At 38.1% G+C, this 24,646-nt stretch overlaps 1 long non-coding RNA gene across 1 annotated transcript; it reads left to right on the top strand.

Moving 5' to 3' along the window:
* Window positions 1-6,404: 6,404 nt before the first annotated feature.
* Window positions 6,405-16,246, top strand: LOC134739111 (uncharacterized). The gene is made up of 2 exons (XR_010125621.1): window positions 6,405-6,816; window positions 7,080-16,246. It is a non-coding gene; the product is annotated as an uncharacterized LOC134739111 (long non-coding RNA).
* Window positions 16,247-24,646: the final 8,400 nt, after the last annotated feature.

Below are 24,646 nucleotides of genomic sequence, written 5' to 3'. Positions count from 1 at the left end.
TCTAAGAATTGGGTTTTGAATTATTCATTGCTTTTGATAAACTCAACTCCTCTACTAAGTCTGTAGAAGACTGTCCCTGTCCGTGAACTAGGCCTATGACTGTGACACTCTCCTTAAGATGTTTAACAGAATCCGTTCCTCCTGAAACACAGTGGGGTTTGGAGTCAGACACACCTGAGACAGAATTCTAATTTAGTTTCTTTCAAAGTAATTTCTAATTTACTTTCTTTCATTAATGCAGATCCATTTATTAAATTACTTGAACTCCAGTTTTGTATAAAAGAAAGCAGTGTAAAATATTGTTTCTACAATTGCTATTAATTATAACTATAGTAGTACTGCTTATAACATGCTAGGACCTATTTTAAGCATTTTACATGTTGATAATTGCATTCTCATGACAACATTTTGAAGCAGATATTCTTAGGAATTTTTCAATCACCAAATGAGATAACCTGTGTAACTTTGCTGGAATATAGTAAACATTCAACAGTTTAATAAATGTTATTCCCTCTTACTTAAACAAATGAACTATATTTGGCAAGCATGTAAGTGTGTACATTATCAGGCTTTGAACAATCAAAAATAAATAAAACATCCACTTAAAAAGCCAAGTATTTTCCCTCCTATTTTTTTCCATTTTAATCTCTAAATTTCCACCAGCATTTTTCTGACACACATGCTAATATTTCCTCATTAACAACAAAACACAAAAACTACATAAAGTAACTTTTCTTATGTTTGTTATCTTCTGTAACTCCCATCCTCACTGAATTCCCTTCTCTTTGACAGTAAAACTTCTAAAATAATTTGTATTTTATTCCAGCTGCTATCCTCTTCCATCAATTAGCTCAAGCCTTGAGTCATGACATTTCCCAGAGAGTCCACAAGAATTTCTCTCTGAAGTCATGGAAGAAACTTTAAAAGCAGTGGGTTTTTCGTTTCATTTTTCTTAATGCAAGTGTAGGATAGTTGAAGTCTCCAAATAGCGACCCTGCTTTCTTTCACTGCATGGGCTTCTATGACGCTACTCACTTTCCACCTTGTCTTGCTTCCCTGGCCGCACCTTTCCTTGGTCTTATTACTGCTTTCTCAGTGAAGCTATTCTCAAGGATTATCTTCACATTTTCTCTCTTTTCCTCCTACACTCTATCTTTCTCAGAGTTGTAACCATAATCTCTGTAATTTCTGAAACACTGTCTTCGTTTGTATGTCTCATGAGACTTTTTTCTGTTTTTAAATAAATGTTTCCCCACTCCTTTGGTTGACTGTATTTATTTATTTATCTATTTATGTATTTTGAGATAGATTCTTGTTCTGTCGCCAGGCTAGAGTGCAGTGGCGCGATCTCGGTTCACTGCAGCCTCTGCCTCCCAGGTTCAAGCAATCCTCCTGCCTCAGCCTCCTGAGTAGCTGGGATTACAGGCACCTGACACCACACCCGGAAAAAAAAAAAAGCTGAGATGGGGATGGTGGTGGAGGGTATACTCTAACAAGCAAAGTGAACATAGGAGAGTTAGAAAATCTATGTTTTATAAAGTGCAAATATGTATCAAAAATGAGTATATTATGTTAGTGATTTTTTTTTAGATTCACCATAATGATAAATGCTGAAGAATTTGGAGAAGCAAGAGACGAAACACATTATAGATCAAGAACGTCTTTTTTTTGTTTTGTTTTTTGTTTGTTTGTTTTTGAGATGGAGTCTCACTCTGTCCCCCAGGCTGGACTGCAGTGGCGTGATCTCGGCTCACTGCAACCCAAGTAACTGGGACTACAGGCGCCGGCCACCAGGACCAGCTAATTTTTTTTGTATTTTTAGTAGAGACAGGGTTTCACTGTGTTAGCCAGAATGATCTCAATCTCCTGATCTCGTGATTCGCCCTCCTCAGCCTCCCAAAGTGCTGGGATTACAGGCTTGAGCCACCATGCCCAGCCAAGAACACCTTTTTAAATGATTTTTTTTTTGGTAGTCATTTTCTAACATGCAAATGGTTTAGTATTAACCTTAGGTATTCAAAATTGCAATGCTTACATATTTTTTACCAGCAGGGACAAATAATACAGATTTTTTATTTTTATTTTTGAACTTCAGTTTCCATATGTGTAACCTAGATGTACACACTGCAGTGCCTTCGGTTAGATGTTGATAATATGTCTGCATACACATACATATGTACACACAAACACAAATAAATAGATCACCGGTTGCAAATTACAAGTAGGGACTCTGTACAAGATGGAGTTATGTGACTTGCCAACGTGCATTCATAAATTTTAAAAAATTGAACTAAAATTATTGTACCATATACATTCATGACTCAGTGTGCCTTTTATGAAAAAGTGGGAAAAGTGAAGTTCTTGACTGTGGAAGTGAGAATTATTGGTTTGGTTTCACTCTCCTGTATGACGTAGCTCTATCAGTGGTAACACAAGCAACTTAACTGTTTAGGCAAATTTTCACAAATTCAGGATATTAAGCAGGGTTTAAGAGGGATTTTCTGATGACTGCTGATGTTCTCGGCCAGAAATCAAGGGATTCTCATACTTTTCTTTCTCTCCATGTTTCTTATCTTCTTATCGTGCCTCTCCTCTACCACCATTGCAGCTTCCTTCCCTTACAGTCACAACTTTCATCCCTCTGTCCCCTTCAGAACCTTTCTATGTCCTTTTATTTTCCATCCCTTTACTAAGAAATGAAATCATATTTTTAAATAAATTTAATCAATTCAATGCAGTTATACATTTGTATATTCTACATAAAGATAGTATATTTTTGGTATTTCTGACTATAACCTCTGAAAACATTCAGTTATCCCTTACTACCTGTGTTTAATGTCATTTTCCTTCTGATCCAGTGACCGTAACAAAGACACAGGCTATCCACCCTGTTTATGTATTCGAATTTTAATTCACCCTACACAGATTTTTAAATTTCTATGAATCAGGTACAAACATAAACACAATCATTGAAACAGATGATGTTTCCAGAAAACAGACATTATACAATAGTCAGTTCTTTACTATGATGATGAAATCAATTCCTGGTTTCATCTTTTCTCCATCTAATAACTGTGACAATGATGTTTGCTGCATCTAGAGTCAATATCATTCCCAGCATCAAATGTGTGTTTCTCTAGTAAGAGTGAATACAGCCATCATAATGTGGATTGCAAAACTCAGTGAACACTGCTACCTCTGGACACTGGAGAAGAGAAGCATATTGGGTGCAAGTCTGTGGGGAAATGGGGAGGAGGGACAAGGAGAACAGCTGCATTCCCTAAGAGAAAATTAGAAAAAGTATGCTGTTTTAAGAGTTGTTCAAACTATGGTGGTGGGGTGGGGAATACGTGTGTGTGTGTGTGTGTGTGTGTGTGTATATATACATGTACGTATATATGTTAGACACATATGTATATATGTGTGTGTGCCTGTATATGTGTGTATGTATGTATGTGTGTTAGATACATATGTATATATGTGTGCATGCATATGTGTGCATGCGTGTTAGATTCACATATATGTGTGTGTGTGCGTGTATATGTGTGTGTGTATACAGAAAACGTTCTATGTAAAACACAATCGAAGCTATCATTATCAGATAGGTACTTCCCTATGTTAGAGGCTGCCTACCTCTGAAGCAGGGGACAATAATTCTGGAGAAATACATGTGCTTCCAAAGCTTTGGCTTTAAAAGTGCACGTGGTTCTTTCAGATTTTGAGTGAAACTCTTACTATCTCACTGGCACAGATGTCATCAGAGACGGGCACATCTTCATGTCCGCCACTCAGCTGACCAGTAAGGCACTTTACTGCCTTTTGGATATTATCTCTAGATTCCTCCATTCAATAAAGGTCTTGAATTATGAGTGGCCATTTTTCTCAGTAATAAGCCGGTGTTTCATGAGTACGGGAGTAGTTACAGGTCCAGCAATGGGCATTTCCTGTTTCCCTTCTTTGAAAATGGCTAGTACACATTATTATGCTGGGGCAAGAGAACTACAACATGCTGAAAAGATAAACATTGTTTTTCCACCTAAAAGATAAACATTTTTTTTCCCACCTTCTCCCATTTTCTGGCCTCACCTGTTCCCCGTCTGACCTCTGGGGGGCTTACTCGGGATGTCAAGGAAAATGTCAAGTATGTAAAACCGGCTCCTTAAGTAGGATTTGTACCCCTAACGGTGGATTTCTGAGAAAAGATCCAGAAGACTAAGAAATGCATATCTAATGAATAAATTTCAGGGAAATTGGAAGGTTTGGATAGAAAGGAAAGCACCGTTTACATACATAAGCATACTGTGACGGATCAGGGCAAGCACTCCAGTGTCACCATCCTCCTGTATCTATACACCTTGTACAATGCAGTCCAAGGCTGTGAGGACTTCGGCGGGCAAAACGCTGAGGAAACCAACCTGCCTCCAAATCCAAGGCATGAGATTTACATTGCAGCCTTTGTGATGCTGCTTAGTTAACCGGCTGTATTTATGCAGATATTGTAGACTTACTTCCTTTTAAGTTTTCCCCTTTTCGTGACTGAAATCATGAATTCCTAAAAATAAATAAATAGCAAACCAAAGGACAAAAAAAAAAAAAAAAAAAGCCAAAACAGGTTTACCTAACGGGAAGCCTGGAAGGGCTGGCGTTGGAGAAGCCGCTGGGAAGCGGGGCAGGCAGCAGAGAGCCGCCCACCGGTCTCCGGGTCTCTGCCCCGGGCTCTTCCCAGCCCGGCCTTTGGGTAACTGGGGTGGGGGACGGCGGCCGGCTTTCAGGTCGCGTCTCCCGCAGGTTTGGGAGCCCGGTAGGCCGTGACTGAAAGACCGTGGCAACAGCGGTCAATTGCCCTTTTAGAGCTCATTTTGGGGGCGAATGGTAGCAGCAGAGCCACTGCCGCCCTGGCTCTTGTAGGTGGGTCTGGAGGGTCACGTAGGCACCCCAACTCGCGCCGGGGGCCGTGGTCCGCAGACTCCCACTTCATTGCCCCGGAGGCCTGAGCCCGCCCCACCCGGCGGTGGCTGCGCCTTTCCCCAGAGTCGGGGCAGCGGCGGCTGGAAAGTGGAGGCAGCCTAACCGCGTAGCGCTGAAACCACCATTCACAAATGCAAACCCCTGTCTTCCGTGGATAAACGGTGGCGGCGCGCGTCCGAGCGTCCCCGAGGGGCTGTGGGGAGCCCCGGGGACAGCGGGAAAGGAAGCGGGGTGGCGGTGGCTAGGAGGCGACTGAGCCTTCTCGCCTGGCCGGCGGAAGAGGGAGCCGGGTCCGGGCGCGCCGAGCCAGCCGCCCCTCGCGCAGTTCCTCGGCTGCGGCGCGGGGTTCGCCCCGCTTCTCCCCGGCAGCACCCGGCTGGGTGCCCCCGGCACAGCACAGTGCGGCAGGCGGCAGCGTCCTCCCCTCGCCTCCCCCACATTCCCTCACCTCAGCCAAGGAGGCAGCCCCGGCGCCCCCGCCCGCCCGGCCCCGCGCCCCCGTCCCCGCCCGCCCGGCCCCGCGACCCCGCCCCACCCCCGCCCCGCCCCAGCCCCGCCCGCCCGGCCCCGCGACCCCGCCCCCGCCCCCCCCGGCCCCGCGACCCCGCTCCCGCCCCCGCCCCCGCCCGGCCCCGCGCCCCCGCCCCCGCCCCCGCCCCCGCCCGCCCGGCCCCGCGCCCCCGCCCCGACCCCGCCCCCGCCCGCCCGGCCCCGCGACCCCGCCCCGCCCCCGCCCGCCCCCGCCCGGCCCCGCGACCCCGTCCCCGCCCGCCCCCGCCCCCGCCCGCCCGGCCCCGCCCCCGTCCCCGCCCGCCCGGCCCCGCGACCCCGCCCCGCCCCCGTCCGCCCGGCCCCGCGACCCCGCCCCGCCCCCGCCCCCGCCCCCGCCCGCCCGGCCCCGCGACCCCGTCCCCGCCCGCCCGGCCCCGCGACCCCGCCCCACCCCCGCCCCGCCCCCGCCCCCGCCCGCCCGGCCCCGCGCCCCCGCCCCCGCCCCCGCCCCCGCCCGCCCGGCCCCGCGCCACCGCCCCGCCCCCGCCCCCGCCCGCCCGGCCCCGCGCCCCCGCCCCGCCCCCGCCCCCGCCCGCCCGGCCCCGCGACCCCGCCCCGCCCCCGCCCGCCCCCGCCCGGCCCCGCGACCCCGTCCCCGCCCGCCCCCGCCCCCGCCCGCCCGGCCCCGCCCCCGTCCCCGCCCGCCCGGCCCCGCGACCCCGCCCCGCCCCCGCCCCCGCCCGCCCGGCCCCGCGCCCGCGACCCCGCCCCCGCCCGCCCGGCCCCGCGCCCCCACCCGGTGCGCCCCCGCCGGGTCCCGCCGCTCAGCTCCGCCACGCTGCAGCTGGAGCTACCGCCGCGGCCGGTCCCGCAGACGGGGGGGGGGGGGGGGAGGAGGAGGAGGGGAAGCCGGAGAAGGAGGCGCGGGGAGGGGGGATGGAGCCGGGAGGAGGAAATAAATAAATAAAACAATAACCTCCGCGCCAATAAGAGCGAGGGAGAGAGCAAGACGCGACCAGAGAGCCACCGGGGCCGGCTCGCGCGCCTCTGAGAGGCTGTCCGCGCGCGCGCGTGTGCGTGAGTGTGGATTTGCCTGGACGGGAGCTGGAAAGTCCAAACTAAACGTGTTGCTCTCGCCGGGTGCCGAGGCCGCGGCGGAGGCTGCCCAACTTCCCCCGGCCAAGTGAGTGGCGTTGCCAGCGCCTTTGGCGAGGCGGCGGCCGCTCGGCCCTGCGCCCGGGCACTGCGGCGGCGGCTCCGCTCGCCCCGGGAGGGAGCCCGCGGCCAGGGCTGGACTCTCGCCCCGCCACCTCCACCGACTCTCTCCTCAGCCTCCACGCCTGGCACCCCAGCAAGGTACGTGGCGCTTTCCGGCGCGCCTTCTTCCCTAGCACACCCCGCGCGGATTTTTGGCTGCCTAGATTCTTCCCCTTCCCAGAGTGGTCATCATTTGTCAAACTTTACCTCCACCTCGCACATGCCAGCGGCTGCTGCAGCCGCCCTCCCTGGCAGCGTGGGCTCCGCTCGCTGATGGGAACCGAGAGGAGGGTGGGGGGGAGGATCTGCTGGCAGCGGTGGTTCCCATCTGGATTAAGATCGTATTTCGGAATAACTCGCAGGTCTTACCTTCCGGGGGTGTCCTTCATTATGATGTTCCCTGTGATGCTGGTAATGGTTTTCCTTGCTCCTTCTGCACGGAAGGACGTACAAGTTTGCAGGAGAAGGTACATGAAAAGCAGGTGAAGTTTGCAGCCACTTGACTCCAAGAGAGGAGTAACCCTTTCTTTGCAGTAGTAGCTATGGTTTTGAAGCAGCGGCGGTGACGGCAGCGGTGACAGCGGCCTGGCCGGTGGCGGCAGCTGCACGTTGTCCCCTCTGTGTCTGGGAGAAGGAGAAAAAGTGGGGCTGCCTCGTCGGAGAGCGCAACTCGGGAGCTGCCTGCAAAGACGCTGTGGGGGAAAATGCTAAGGGCTCCCAGATCCTTGGTAAATCGTGTTTGGAGAGGCATGATTTCCTTTTGTGATATTTATGTGCTTAATAACAGACACGCTTAAAAATCTCTTTAAAACTTTTATGCATACGATGTCCATTTCTAGATTAGGTGAACGACTCTGAAACCTCTTAGATAAATGCCAAAATCAGTAAGATCTGAGCGGTGTGCAAACCTGCAATGAATTGCCCAGTGCCTTCTTGTTTGTAATGTATCACCTACTGGGAAACGTATCTTCCGTGCCATACTATTTTAGTAATAGTTATAGGTTCATTATTTTTTTTTTTGTCTTACGGTGAAGTAGGAAGTTTTTAGTGAAACGAAAATTTAGAAGTCATAGTAAGTTTCCAAGCAACGTGCTTGAGCCTTTTGAAGCCACCTGCTGAATTAGTTCATGTTACTTTTCAGAGGTTACCACTTTGGTGCAGGAGATGTAGACATATCCAGCAGTGGAACCTGCATAACACTCATTTATCCCAATGTAATCACAAAGAGGCCAAATAAATGTGTATGGAGCTCACTTTAGGGGAGACACTGGTTTTACTGTCATATTTGGAAAAAATTTTGTGTCTACTGAAATATGATTGGAATATATCTGTAGAAACTTCAATTCTTTAGGCTTCTTTTTCATTCATAAAGCATTTGAAAATAGTTTTTGTGCATATTAGAGTATAGGATGATTCATTCATGTCAGAAATGTCAACTGGTCCTTTGGTTATATATTGTGGTGACTCACAACACCGTGAAAAACAATGCCTTCTGCCATAATAAAAGTCTAATTATTGCGTTATAGCTTAAAAGTATAAAAACTTGCATTTGAAAGTAAGCAAACATCATTTTGAATACTTTTTAGCATTCTAAATGCAACTGAATTTGTGTTTTGCAAAGTTAAGATAGCTAAATACACTTATTTCTTCAAATAATTTACTGCAGCTTAAATTGAAGGAAAAAGTTAATAAAACATTTTAGTCATTCTTGTGAATTGATGTTCCTTCTTCCCCAAAATTTCATGAAATTTAGATCTGGTGTGATCTGGTCACATTCATTTTACCTTCAGAGACAAAGATGAAATTCTTCAAAAGCCACTTAAAAAAATCCTTACATTGATATATTATGCTAACAATAACATCAGGAGAGAATCTGCCTTCCTACAAAAATTTTAAAACTTTGCAATCAGTCATGCATCTGAAAAAATCGCTTTAAAGTGAACAGAGACAAATGGGCTGCCCATTTCACAGGCAGAACGGCAAAGACTTAGGCACCTGCTTTGTTGCACCGTTTCAGGAAAGAACTGGTTGTTCACTCTAATCTGCTCATCTCCCATCTCTTGCTCCTTTCATTGTGTTTTGTCATAGATTTTACCGTGGCAGAGAACTGAGCTTAACTACTCTGAAAAAAATCCTATTAGGTCTTACTTTAATGTCATTATTTAGCAATTTAAAAGTTACAGCCATACAGCAAACATTTTAATGAATTTAGAGACAGACACGATGCCATTGAAAAATGTAGCACTGGCAATCATTTGAATTAAACATGCTTTACACTGAGGGCACATGTTTATAAAATATATGTGACTGTTTTCTAAATCTTCAGATAACGTCTGTAGCAAAGTATTTACTTATGCATTCTGAAAGTATATTTCTTTCACATTCGCATAATATCCAAGAAGGCTTGGAACTCCCAGTGTTATAAAATAGTATAACTACCTTTCTGAAAGAACCACTTTTATCCCGCCTGTTGCCACACAGATTAAATGATTATAGATTTTTCTAAATTTATTCCATCCTAAATTTATGCCCCTTTACACAGGCAAGAACAAACGGGTTTCAGTGTAAGATGCTGAAAGTTTTATGCCATATTTAAATGTTTAAAAATATGAGTACCAGACATTTACTAATGTATCATCTCTATTAAATGTGTTAAATTCCTCCAATACAACTCTTATTGATAGTTTACAAATCAGCTGGTCAAAGCAATGTTAATGTAGTAAAATAGGTTAAACGTAAGTATATTATGGTCATTGCTCATGTGATATATATCTTCAGAGAAAACCGGGTGCCTTGTAAGTTTTTCTGTAAACTCAATATAAATGAAATGCTGATAAGATTGACATAATTTTGATATAACTTTGACATATATATTTCTACATATTTTGAGACTTTAAAAATATAATCACTAAATACTCTTTGTACAGTACTGAGCGTTTTCAGTTAAGTTTATTGGACTGATACAATCCTGTAATATGCTACTGAAGTTGAGTTCAAGTTTGTGGAGGGAAATATTGGATACATACATACATACATACATACATACATATATACATACACACATGGGTCATCAGTTTTCACTGGGAATCTTGGTAATGGGAGTGGCAATGTGCCTATTGAAGAATTTTGGAAAATAGTCTAATCATCAACTTTAAATTCTCATTTTAAAAACGTGATCAAAAATAGATATCTGTTAAGTAGAGGATCTGTATTTAACCTAAGCCTCATGGTAATAGTTGAAGCTTGGCATTCACCAAGTGTTTGCACTTGTTATTACAGTAATTTTAATGCACTTTCTGCATTATTTGTATTTTCATTCCATCTCCTTAGGACATTGTTCTAATAGAGCTATAATATAGCTCTATTAGGTAGTTTTCTTCCAGCACCATAAAATGTAGCCACTGAGTTTAGACTTAAATATAAAACCGCAATTACATTTGCACCAACCTAATATTTCAACTGAATTAAGTTTTTGAAACTCATATAGAGGGATTGAGAGATTATGAAGAAACAGAGATTTCGGTTTTTTCTCCATTAAGTTATCTTCTGGGAGTTAACATGGGTTTATCAGTCAGTGACGATCAAGCAAAAGATGAAACCTTTTATTCTTTAGTTTCTGTCTTGTCACCTGCCTGTTTGGTTTCTCTTAGTGTCAAGTATGACTGAGCATGACTTTCACTTATAATTTATAGAAGAGGCATATATGTTTGAAACTTGGGTGTTTTATTGGGAGGCACCATTAGTTTTTAATAAGAAGAAAAAGTTTTTAGCACTATATATAAGGAAAAAATCATAATATAAAAAAATTATTCTAGATGAGTACAGCAGTGAAAAATGTATCTTGGGATATAAATTTTAGCAGAAATGATGAGGATGCAAGATTTATCCCAAATCATATTTCCAACTTTGAGTATTACTGTAATTTAATTTTTATATATTAATGCTGTATTGGGTACAAACACCTTTACCTTTAACTCTCTTTAATTACCACTTCTTTGTATAAAAGTCTACCAAGAATATAGCTTAATTATATATGTATAATATGATTGTTTTCTGGCATATGTTATATGATATATATCTCATAAAACATATTTTTAACATGAGTACAGTTTTGCTCATACAATATTCAGGGATAGATTTTATCACTGATTATCCCAAATTTTTTTTGAAGCCCCAGAGTCCTCAGATAATTTTCTATATGTTACTGTATAGGACAGTTCTGCCATATAGCTTTAGAGATATTTAGTCATAGAAATATAATTGGGTAAGCTGCCCTACTATTCACGTAATTACCATGAAACTTGTGATAACTTCTAAATACAATATGTTATATAAACTGTTTATATTGTTACCAAGGGATTAAAACCATGGGACAAGACAAACATAGTCATTCTTTATAGTGGTCAAAAACTATCTTTCATGCTTTAAAGGACTTATATTTAGAACTTATTATGGAAAAAGGTGGATGGATCAAAAGTGGATATCAAGTGTGTGAAAAATTATTTACCAGAATCACACTTACTAAGTATTATAATAAGCATACCTTTCTAATTATTATTTTCCAAAGGTAGGAGATTGGAGAGGCATAACTAAACGTACCTGATATTATTAGAATAAAACAGTTGTCTAACTAGCATTTTCATTCTGATAGGAATATGTTTCATGATTTTGATTATTTCACAGCACCCTTAACAAATAGAATTATACTGTGTTTTCCAATATGAATATCTTAAAGGTTTTGAAATATATGATTGATTATGATTATCAGAACTTTGTGCCTAAACTAAAGGCAGCTAGCAGATAGAATACTGTTGGCAAACTGAGAGGCTGAATACTGGTGTTGCAAAAAGTTTAAATTGATGTTACTTCCTATATACCCCCAAATCAGTATTATTACCACTTTGCTAGTACTTTTATTATGAATATAAATTATATTAGATTCTTATTCAACTTTCCATGCTTAAATTACAGTATGTTCAAGAACTTGCTTTAGTAATAAATATTGATAATTATTGTGTGACAGAGAACTTTACTGGTAACATTAGATTTAGGACGTTATTATGCAAAACAGACAATAAAACAATCTCTACTCTGGGTCTATAGAATTTACTAAATTAGTGCCCATGGGCATGTGAGAACAAAAAGTGTCCATATGTCAGCTTCAACTATATGACAGAGGGAGAAAAGTGAGGAGACACCTTTCCATGAATGTCTTCCCTCCAGTTTATACCACCAGTTTTCTAAATAAACTTTATTTTAACATTTTTTAAACCCGGACACTTTCAATGAGAACCAATCACAGTCACAAATATCAGTGTATTAATGGACTGCATCAGTACTTTATATTTTTTCATCTTATAGCTCAATCTATCATTCATTAAGCAGAAAGATTTATTCACATTACCTTTTTAAAAATACTTCAGCAGTTACATAGACTGATTTTTAATAGTTGTCTATTAAAAATAAAATAAAAATAATAAAAATAAAATAAAAATAATATAAAAATAATAAAATAAAAAGTAAGAATAAGTTGCTGATGCACTTTTTAGGATTTAATTTTGTTATTTAGAAGATAAATATTTATAGGTTTAAGTTTTGATTGTATATAAAATTAACAGCAGCAAGAATAAATAATCCCATATTTCAGCCAAAATGTCAACTAGAAATGATAAATTGGCTTTCTTGTGTATATGTGTGTGTGTGTGTTTTAATTTTCTGTATCAATTAGTATGTACTATCAGTAGAATATAATATTCTGAGAAGATAATAGTATCTTGTTGAACATAGATTTAAAGGTGAAGCAGTTATTATTGAAAAATAAGCATGCCAATTTACTTTCCATCTCTAAGCCTTTTTCTTAAAGTATATTTACCTAAATTTAAACAGCATCTATAATATTGATAAAAATTTTTAAAACATAAATGTCAAATTAAGTGCTCAATAAATATTAGGATCCATCTATCTTTGATCTCTTCTTATTATCAAATAAAAATCAGTACACTGATATCTTTCTTTTAATAACAAATAGGTGCAAGATAGTCTAAGAGGTTAACAACCAGAAAATATTTGTTTTGTGATGGGATGTTCATAATTTCTTTTTCTCATTTTCTTACAGATTTATTTTAATTTCATATAGCATATAACAATTCCTTATGCAAAATAAATGTTTTTTTGATAAAATTAAATACACTAAAGTGTCTTCAGTTCTTAAGTGTGTTGCCTATAGATTTGAATTTCAAAAGTATTAAATTTATATTTTGCATGTGTCATTATTTTTATTGTAGGTTTTTTCCCAAATACAGGTCCTCTTGTGTTATCATTGTGAAGTTTTTTATTCCTACTTTTCACATTAATACTTTTCCATACAACTTAATTATTTTGCTTTTTATATTCAGAGCAGAGTTGACAATATTGCAGTTATTGCCAACTTTATTTTATTTTGACTTAAAATGTGTTAAACTCACATAAAGTATTAACACTCATAATAAATATTTTTCTAAAATTATTTGTGTGAGTCAAATTTGTTAGTGATTTCTTCAAAATTTTACTTGTAACTGCGGGATCAAAATAAAAAAGGTTAATTTTCATATAATTAAAGGTCAGTGATTTTTTTAATGCTTACAATTTGTTTACTTCAAGAAATCTAATAACATTTTCAACAAAATGGTGTTTATTACTTGTGAACCTTATGCTTTCTAAAATTTTGCTTTTGAAACATTCACAGTGAGGAATTTGAACAAAGAAAGCAAAAATTTAATGGTTATCATACATATATTAAATTAAATTTCAAGAAATGAAAACTTTGTGATAATAACAAATTATAAAACATAGAAATCTCAGTATTTGTTTTCAGAGATTTTGAGGGAAAACTAACCTCAAAATAGTAAAGTATAAGAAATGTTAACAGTCGTCTTAAGTGTTCAGGTCCTTATTACGGAGTTTGGGAAAGTTTATGTCCAAATTGTTATGCTAGTAATATTTACATAGAATGATTTATAAATTTATTTTTTAAGAAAGTCTTATTTCAGCCACTATTGTTTTATACAATATTGGTAGTTCCAGTTTAGTCTATTTTAAAATGTAAACCTTATAGCACTTAAAAATTTTGTTGTTGATATATTTAAATAAAAGAGTGCACGTACCAACAGTACAAATGAAACAATTATCATAATGATGCTGCTTTTGAGATAACAAAAACAGAGAGAAATTTGAAGTTACAAGTACCTTTGAAACAGAATTCACACTCGAATCTGCTTTAGCATGAATTGCACATGAATAAAATTATCTGCTTAATGTTCTCTTTAATTTTTAAATATCAGATAATGTGATTTGGGAAAAATCTCGATTAAAAATATTATTGTATGGTAAGATTCTTTGCATTTTCCTGTTTCTGGAGCTTGGTCATTTTATTTTAGTGAGTTACTATTTCGAATCAGTGTGTGATTAGAATTAAATTGAAAAGGATTTGCAACAGTTCCTATTTGTGTGGATCAGCTTTTCATAACCCCAAAGAAATTATAGAAAATTAATTTTTAAATTGTTTGAGAAGACCAACAACCATAACAATAAGGGACAGTGGTTTCGCTCATTATGTAATATCATTTATAAAATTACAACTGACATATCAATTCAAAAATTATTTCTGATGTTCTAAATAAGTATATATTGACAGATTTTTTTTGTAAAATGTTTTCCATTTTGTAATGCAGAAGAGTTTAAAATGTGAATAATATGCAAAACATTTTAGTAAATAATGTTTTTATATACAATTAAGAAAAACATACGCCTCTAGGCAAAAGAATAAGCAAGTCACCTCAGAAATCTCTTCAAATTTCAAAAACTGGTCAAGAAATAATGGATAAGAAGACCCCCATGCGTACTATGAGACCAAATCTATAGATCTGTGAGAAAAAGAATCTCTATCAAAAAGGATAGAATATATTCCCAAGGCAGCAGCTCCAATCATACTGACAGTCTTAACAATGTCTATGAGATAAATGTTTCTAATTGTGTATGGAAAACATGCAAACGGAACCAGAATCTGAAGGGCAATGTTTGGTAATACTCACATGGGTGCCCGCCGGGAAAGAAAGTAGTTGCTAGCTTTCTGAATACTTGATGCTGCAGGCCTGCATGGTCTGATGGCATTAGGAGTGTATCATATAAATAGAATAATGTATTCTAATTCATGCCACCAAGCCACCTTCAGATAATCTGTTTCCTCTTGCCCATTTTCTTTAGTGAAGTAAGGTGTTCAGGGTGCTTCTGCAGGCAGCAGGCAAGAGCTCCAGGCTCCTATTTGATTTTGATTACAAATTAGTAAATCGGCATAATAGGTTATATATTTCATTTCCTTGTGAATGTTAGTGCGAGTCATCATCCTCAAATTTAATTAGATCTGCAACACTGACACATACTGTAAACCAAACCTGTAAGACCAAGGTCACCAAAATAGTGCCAAACCTGAAACCTGTTCATCAGCGACCTCTGAGAGAATCCTTCATGTCACTACTGAGAACGTTTATTTTGAAGACTACAAAGACAAAACATGGAGTACAGGAATACTTACTCTTTTGGTTTAATACTTTTTATTAAAATAACATGAAAATTAAAAAGAAAATTAGTTGAGGGAACAAAAAAGGAATAAAAATTTGGGATAAGTAACATGGTCAGAAGAAAGATGCTCAAAAATATTTGTATTGTAGTATTTATTAGGGCTTTTAATTATTTGCCCCCACAGAACCAATATTCAATATTAAAACTATAGTCTTTACAATATTTATTAAATGAAATTTTAAAGATCAATTTAGAAGAGAAGTCACATTTTACCATTCATTATACATTCACTCTGTGTATCGTTTTACAGTTTGCTTTTCTGCTCTTCATGATTTTAAAATTTTTTCTTTGTTCATACATTTAGAACTAGTTCATTCATTATAACCATTGTTCAGTATTCCATTATATGATTATGATGAAATCACAATTTCAGCATTTCTTTTCTGACTTCTGAAATAGTTCTTAAGTGTAATAATGCATTAAAATACAAACTACAAATGCAAAATACAATACAAAACAATTCTATAAGATAAATGTGAGTGATATTGTGGTATATTATATATATTTTTTATGTATGTCGATTATGCTATATTTATCATAACATTTTGCATAACATTTTTTAAAATTAAAATTCTGAAGCCATTAAACCTTTCACTACAACATCATTTTCATAGTCACATGTTATTTCATTCTATGGATCTAGCAAAAGTTAAATTTAACAATTTGTTATGGTTGGATATTTCAGTTGTTTAAATTGTGCACATTAGAAAGAAAGCTAAATGAACAATTTTACTATTGTTTGTATCTTTGTTGACATCCCAAAATATTTATTTAGGAAAAATTTTAAAAAGTTAAATTACATTAGTGTATGCTTGGATATTTTTTATTTTTAATATGATTGAGATAACAGCTTTCGTAAGCATTTTCTTGAATAATTGGACCCTCCATACTGTTGTGGTTCACTCTTGGGGAATCATTGCTTGAAAAAATTATTTCTGATATTCTAGTATTATAGATATAACACTGAATGCTGCCTAATCTGAGATTTGGCTTTCATTAAAAGCTGTGTGATCTTGGGTGGGTTATTGCATATCTCTTAGCTCCAATTTCCTCACTTACAAACCAACGAATTTGTAATAATACTTAGAGAATATTACCAACGCTGATGTTTTATCATTATAACTCTACTTCTGATTTTAGAAGAAAATAAAGTAGTGTATAGGAATAAAAACATGTTTGTAGATTTTCGTGATTTATCAGCATTAACTCACTTGCTGCCAATTAATTGTAAAGTTGCAAGATTTTCTTAGATCAATTTTCTTGCAGATAGACGTAATAAAACACCAGTTATTTGGACTGATGTTCAAATTCTAACCAAGTTTTAGCTTTCTTCAGTTAAAGAACTTCATTGCTCTCTGCATAATATTTTAAAATATAGGCAAATAGATAGTGTCACACATATCTGCAGTTATTTCTCTATTATTTCCACTGCAGAAATAATAGATACATGCATGTGTATGTACATTCATGTATATTAATTCTTGCACAAACTTACACAAATTTTATTAATGTATACTATAGGCCAATACTTCAATACATATCTTAGGTATGTTTAAATATATTCAAATGTGTGTCACTGTTTTCTCACTTAGTTTTAAAAATATTTCTTTCCAATCACTTTAGTTTCCAGGAAACAAACAAACAAAAGAAAATTTTCTTTTTGTTTGGTTGCTTTTTTTTGTTTTGTTTTGTTTTTGAGACAAGTCTCACTCTGTCACCCAGGCTGGAGTGCAGTGGTGCAGTTTCAGCTCACCGCAACCTCCGCCTCCTGGGTTCAAGCTATTCTTCTGCCTCAGCCTCCCGAGTAGCTGGGATTACAGGTGTTTGCCACCATACCCAGCTAATTTTTGTAATTTTAGTAGAGACGGGGTTTCACCATGTTGGCCAGGCTGGTCTCAAACTCCTGACCTCAGGTGATCCACCCGCCTCGGCCTCCCAAAGTGCTGGGATTACCAGGCGTGAACCACCATTCCTGGCCAGTTTGGTTGTTTCTCTAAATAAAGTTTACAGGTACTTAACACATCCCTATTGAATTACCTTATGAATTAGATTTTTCCTTGTTTGTTGTTTTAAATCCAGTTATTTTGGCCCCTACCTGAATCTGGTTATCCCGGGCTAGATTATCAAAGATAACCGTTCCTCTTTCAGTGCCACACTCTCTCCAGGTCTTTAAAAAATGCTCTTTCTAGAAGTTTTTGCTTTTAAAATAATGTTTTTTAATTGTGGGCTTAAATTGGTAGAATAAAAACTTTCAATGTAGACTAGAAAATTAGCTGCAAACCTTCGGCAGCAAATTTCCTATCAGTCAAGGTGTGATAATTCTGATCGTCTGTATTCTCTTGTCAGCAAACAGTGAAAAGTCTCTAATGTATATAATAGAAGTCTCAGTAAGAATGGATCGGTATACTATGGAGAGTCTTAGGCACATATGTCATTTGATGTTAAACTTTAGTCCTTTTTTCTGTTCTTTCTCTCTTTTTCTTTTTTTCCAGTATTTTTTTTTCCCCCTGAAAACATGACCTTTCTTAACTGGAGAAACCTAGAGACTGGGGGCTAGCATAAATTTTAATTAGGCTAAAGTGATTTTAAGTGGTTCCCTTTGCATCTACTACCTGTTATTGATGACCACATCTCAAGAAAAATAAACAAAAAAATGATAACAGGTTAGTTTGTAAATTAAATGGTCAAGGCCTGTCAGGCCTTCTGATCATTTTCCTCTCTATGGGTGAAGATACTGTTTTCTTCCTAGCAAACCTGAAGAAGCTTGCTCTTTCAAATTACAATTATGTTTTTTAAACCCCCTGCTTCATTTTCTGGGACTGAATATGTTTTGATCCCTTATCCCAATCCCCACGAGGAAATGATGTGCTACTATTTATTACAATTATTTGCAGATGAGTTTTGGGCAATATGTTCTTTTCTTTATTTAAGTCTTAAAGTCTTTTACTAGGGAGATGTCTTGTGTCTGGGTCAGGAGCTCCCTTGGCTCTGAAGCCAACACCTGGCTGGCCCATACCGTCTGTACTCTACCAGAAGAAAGGTCAAGTCCTCCCTTTCTCTTCCTTTGATCACCCTTACCATTAATTACTGAGGTTGCTCCTCTTACTTCCCCTGGTCGAGATTTCACTTCCATCCTGGCCTTGCACCTACAGCATTCTGACCTTAAGGTGATCAATCCACATTTTTATTTTTAGTGAGCACCTAGGTGAATATGACCTGTGTAAATAACTCTATTTACCAGCACTAGACCTTAGGAGGAAAACAGCTACCTTTTATAGAATTAGGGAATTTGGGGCAATTTAAAACACAATGTTTGACTTTGTGAGAGTCTTTCTAAATAGTTTCTGTATGCAAGAACCATTAAAAGATTTAGGATATGGAAAATTGGTAAACTTTGGTTTTGCAGATGCCAGAGAAATATAAGGTAAGATCATCTAAAATAATTTGGTTTGGCCATATAAAATAATTAAATGTAAATTTTTATATTCTTTTTTTCTTATCACCATGCACGGTAATAATTAATTCACATACCATTACCTATATGTCGCATTAAATGGAACCCTCCTTTGTTTGTCAGTTAGATGAAGCTATTTTCCTCCTGTAGCATTGATCAACAGTACACTTTCATACATCTTATGTCATTCAGTCTCCTTAGGCTTCTAGTGCCTCAGCGCCTGTTCAGAACTTTAAAAAAGGAAGTAGTGTGAGTCTAGACCCAGCCAATCAGCCGAGTTTTAACAGGCAAAATCATTTTCCCATAACCTAACATTTACGTATTTTTGACATTTTTCTTCAGGTGTTCACCCAGATTGCATTTAGTTGTTTGTGTTAATTGGGAATTTAATCACAAGAAATTCTTGATAATATCTGTGGGAGATGTGGAAGAAACAGTAACTGCTTTGAAGAGATCAAAGCACTGAAAAGAAGTTGTACTGAGAGGGATGGTGGCTTTGTGAGTTCCCTCCAGCTGCCGAAACAAATTACACTAACTGGGTGGCTTACAAAACCAGAAATGTATCGTCTCACGGTTCTGGAAGCCAGAAGTCCAAAATCAAGGTGCTGGCAGTTTGGTTCTTCCCGGAAGCTCTGAGAGACATTCTGTTCCGTCCCTCCCTCCTAGCTTCTCGTAGTGGTCCTGAATCCTTCCTGTTCCTGGGCTGTACTCACATCACTCCAACCTCTGCCTCCATCTCCATTTTACCTTCACTTCTGTATTTTCTGATCGTTGCCTGTGTGCTTCAAACCTCCCTCTCCTTATACTTGTCAGGACATAGGTCATTGGATTTACTGCTCACCTTCAATCCAAGATGATCTCATCCCAGAATCCTTAATTATCTGCAAAAATTATTTCTTAACAATAAATTCACATTCGTAAGTACTGGAGGGTAGGGTTTAGGCATATCTTTTTGGGAGATGTTATTCAGTCCACAAATGTGGAAAAGGACAATGTTGGTAGAACTTAAAGGGTTAAGTTTGGACATGATGTTTAGACTGTGTCACCTGGAGAAGTTGTCTCAGTAGGTAGTATAAAATATAAATATACTATTTGGCACAGTTGCTAAATTTTTGCTAGAGGTAAGAGGTAATGGAGAAACCTGAGTTGCAATGTTAATTTAATTCAAAAATGTACACACTAGTAAGAACTCAGCACAATTCAGAGAATCTAGTGTAAGACAAGGAATATAGAAAGGACAAGGATAAATATTCCAGGGACAAGTTGTGCCAGTGCTACCTCTGGTGAGATTTTTGAGGCTGTGTTCAGCTCAGGGAGGGGCCTTCCATGAGCTATTCCTAATGTTAAGGATTTCTTTCCGTCAGTCAGTTCTACATATTAAGTGGAAAAAGCAGAGGCTCAGAAACCAAACTGAACTGACATAAAGTCGTTGGTTCACCAGTTACTAATATTCTAAACTTGAATATGCTGTTTATTTTTTCTTCTGAACTTCAGTTGTCCCATCTGAAATGATGAATAAAAAGAAATTATTTTTCATTATTCTTGGGAAGAAAAATAACTGCCCTCAGTGCTGTCCAAAAGAACTTTCTGTGATTCTGGGATTGTCCTCCACCTATGCTATTCAAAACAGTAGCCACTAGCCACATAGTTTCCACTTGGAATGTATTTAATTTTAATTAACTTAAATTTAAATAACCTCTTATTGGCTCTTATATAGAACAGGGCAACTCTGGCACAGTTTCTGGCATATGAAAATGGTGCTCTCTTTATTTTCATTCTTGTCTCATTCTTTCTCAATAGATGCAGTTATTTAAATTGGGTGGGTGGGTGGGGACCAGAAACTGGTATGTATATCTTGAGTTTAGTGAATTTTAAATATTCTTTAGTTAGCACAAAGCTTTTATTCTTTGCAGAACAATGTTGGAAACTAACATTAGTCATGTAAACTTTGAAATCATAGCACTGTAAAAAAGAAAATTGAATATAAATTATTTCTTAGACTCCCATTTTTACAGTTTAAATACTAAAGTATGAGAAACTCAATTTGATATACTCTGACTTGATTATCACTCCATGATGCAGATTTCAAGGATACCGTTATGATAAAAAGTGCACATTAATTCAAGACACATCTCACACTTCCCGATATGTGATTTATGGTTTAAAATATTCGTTGCTCTTTTGCTGAATTTTTAATGACTTTATTTTAACTATTTTCATAGGTGTAGATTTTATTTGGATGCAAACACAAAATTTTATATATTTCTTGGAAAGTAAGTGGAAATGGGGGAGAAGAGTTTTTGACGATACTCTGAAATTCTCCCTATAAAACCTCAACAAAAAATATCAGTCTCTATCTAATGTCATCTTAATTTATTATATACAATTAAAATATGTAACAAAATTGATAAATATACAGCAAAAAAGTGAGAGAAACACGAAGAATAGTTGAGTTTAGCTAATTTATTTAATTTATGAAAAACGAATACACAAGAATTAAATTGTGGCAAGAATGATTGTACTGATATAACTAATAAATATCATTCAAGAGGTGAGCAAGCTCTGTACTATACAAGCAAAGAAGCAAAGTGTATTGACAAGCAAACTTGACAATATATCATATATACTGTTTATGTTATCATATGCTTAGTGAAACACAGAAACACACACTCAACACAGAAACTTAGTAAATTATGACAAATTTCTAATGATAGACTAGTCTCTGGTATAAAAATAATGTAACAAATTGAGAAATAACATAAGCAAAAAGAAGAAACTAAAACTATAATTCCAGATTAGTTAGAAAATAGCAGTAAAAATATGCTACATATGGAATCTATGATTGTATACAAAACCATAATATAAAGGAACTAAATAAAAATAAAATAAATGAATTACTTAAACATCTGAAAAATATCAACACAACAAAATTTATGCAATTAGAATGAATGATTTAGTACATATAAAAACATAAATTAATGAACTAGGAGGGAAAGCAGAATTTGAAAATAAATTCAGAAACCTGTTCCTTGAAGTCAATAAATAAAACACAGAATGCTTGCTTGATCAAAAATTATGAAAACAAATAGAAAGGACAGCAAGAAAATATGCATCCAATTAATAATATTTCAGGGGGCTATAAATTAGAAGAATTGTCTCAGTAAGTGGTTAAATCTGTAAGTTTTCCAGTAGGAAGATAGCTTTTGAGCTATCCTAAAAATAAAAAGTACTATGGCTAGAAAATTTTATTCTTGAATTTCTTCTATACTCAAGAAGCCTACGCCATTTTAAGTGCTGGAGGTTAGAAAAAGAGAAGAAAATTATCCTAATTAATTTTATAAGTCAATATGATCAATGACACTAAAATTGGAAAAATCTATATGATTATTGAAAAAGGCGTTCAGTGGCCAGCATGGTGACTCACGCCTGTAATTCCAGCACTTTGGGAGGCCCACGTGGGAGGTTCACGAGGTCAGGAGTTCAAGACCAGCCTGGTCAACATAGTGACACCCCATCTCTATTAAAAATACAAAAATTAGCCGGGGGTAGTGGCAAGTGCCTGTAGTCCTAGCTACTTGGGAGGCTGAGGCAGGAGAATCACTTGAACCCGGGAGGTGGAGAGTGTAGTGAGCCGAGATCGTGCCACTGCACTCTAGGTTGGCAACAGAGTGAGAATCCATCTTAAAAAAAAGGCATTTAGTTAACTTTAATGTCTATTTTTAATAAAAACTTTATTTTTATTGAATTATTAGGCAAACGAATTAGAAAATAAAAAGAATTCAGAGGTATAAAAATTGGAAATAAGAATACAATATTATTATTTATTTTTAAAAACCTGAAGTGACCAAAATATGTTCAGAAACAATTAGCATTCAGCACATTAGATGTTTACAAAACAAATTATTGATAGTATTTATGATGCCAAAATTTTTGAAAATATAAGGATATCTAATAATTAAAAACTGCAGCTAAAAACATAAAAAGTGTAGATACAAATTCAAGAAGACCTGTACAGGCCCTGGGTTAAATTTTTTTTTTTAATTTGTAAAACATTAATACTTTAATGGAAGGATGTATTTCAATTGCAGAGTTATCATTATACGGGATCTCTTTCCAAAATGCTTTTAAAACATTCAAAGGGGGTTTGTTCTCTGGCGGGCAGGAGTGGGGGCCACAAGGTGCTCAGTGGGGGTGCTTTTTGAGCCAGGATGAGCCAGGAAACGGACTTTCACAAGGTAATGTCATCACTTAAGGCAAGGACCGGCCATTTACACTTCTTTTGTGGTGGAATGTCATCAGTTAAAGTGGGGCAGGGCATATTCACTTCTTTTGTGATTCTTCAGTTACCTCAGGCCATCTGGGCGTATATGTGCACGTCACAGGGGATGCGATGGCTTCGCTTGGGCTCAGAGGCCTGACAGAAACAACCTTTGCTCTCACAACTTTTATTGTATTTCTTTCTGAAAGGAGCAAATAAAATAGAGCAAGAAAACTGCACTAAAATTTGAAGCAATTAGAAAGGAGATTAAATCATCATTTTGGCAGCTAATATCGTTAGTGACTTAGAAACTCAAAATCAAAAAATTAAGGAAGTTAATAATACATATTATTAGTGCTGATACAAAATATATATAAAATTACATATTTTATTAAATGACATAATATTTAATTATGTCATTCTTTTCTTAAATGACATAATATTTAAAAAGCTTAAAGCTAAATAATTTACATTAATCACTTTGAAGTAACTCAAGAAACAAATTTCTCTATACATCCATTCATCCATCTATGTGATTTTGATGTTCTCCATGTAAAAAATAAATAAATATAAGATAATCTGAATAAGTTAAAAGCATGACAACATTTCAGATGAGAAAATTATGTATTTTAAAAGATGTCAACACTAAAGGGTGTTTGCATATGTATGTGTATGTTTGTATATGTAAATAAAGAATCTAAGATATTTCCTGGGATTTTGGGGAACCACAGATAGTGACCTTGCAATTAGCAATTGCAAAAATAAATGTGTGTGACCTATACTGAAAAGGTTGCAAAGAAGTGTAATCAGTTGAAATTTCCATACAACATAATCAAGGATTATGTTCTATTGCAACATAATGAAGCATATAAGAAACTAAAATATGCTATTAGATGCTTACAATGTTATATAAATTGGAAAAATATGAATACCTTATGAATCAACATTTCTTAAATATGAAAAAGAGTTAATTCTGGGTCTGTTTTTAAAGATCATACTACTTTTGGTCATACCTTGAGCAACCTCCCCTATCCAAATTCCAAAACCATGGCATGGATAGATAAGTTATAAAAAGTGATAAGCAAGATATGTCACAGAAGACAAACAGAAAAAGTAAGATGAGCCTTGCCAAAGCCCTCGGCCTACTGGGTCCTGGGGTTTTGAAGCAGTCAACATTATGTGACTGGGAATTTGGCTCACATAAATTTCTAAATTGTTCTTCGTTAGTTGGAGGAATGAAGTAAGGTTTATGATCTGAACCGAGGGATTGGTATAGCGATCTTTCACATGTGACTGGAGACATAAATAAGAAAGCTATTAATTGGGGATGCAGCTAATAGAAGATGGGAAAATACTGGCCCAAGCTTGTAGTTAAGTGCTATGGTAAATGGATGGGTATTTGGATTTTTCAATATTTCCCTAATATTACCCAATATTTCCCAGTGTTAGCTAATGCAGGGACACCAAACTGCTAATATGAGACCTGGTTTTGCATTCTGAACTTGGGTAGCTAGGAAGAATTCATTGTGTAACTACTACACTAAGGGACCATGGAGACAAGTGGTCATAAATTAGAAAAAGAGTGACAAAGGGGGGGATTA

Source organism: Pongo pygmaeus, chromosome 2, assembly GCF_028885625.2.
Source record: "Pongo pygmaeus isolate AG05252 chromosome 2, NHGRI_mPonPyg2-v2.0_pri, whole genome shotgun sequence".
NCBI classification, from domain to species: domain Eukaryota; kingdom Metazoa; phylum Chordata; class Mammalia; order Primates; family Hominidae; genus Pongo; species Pongo pygmaeus.
Note: the sequence above shows the minus strand (reverse complement) of the source record. Positions and strands in the feature narration are given on the sequence as shown.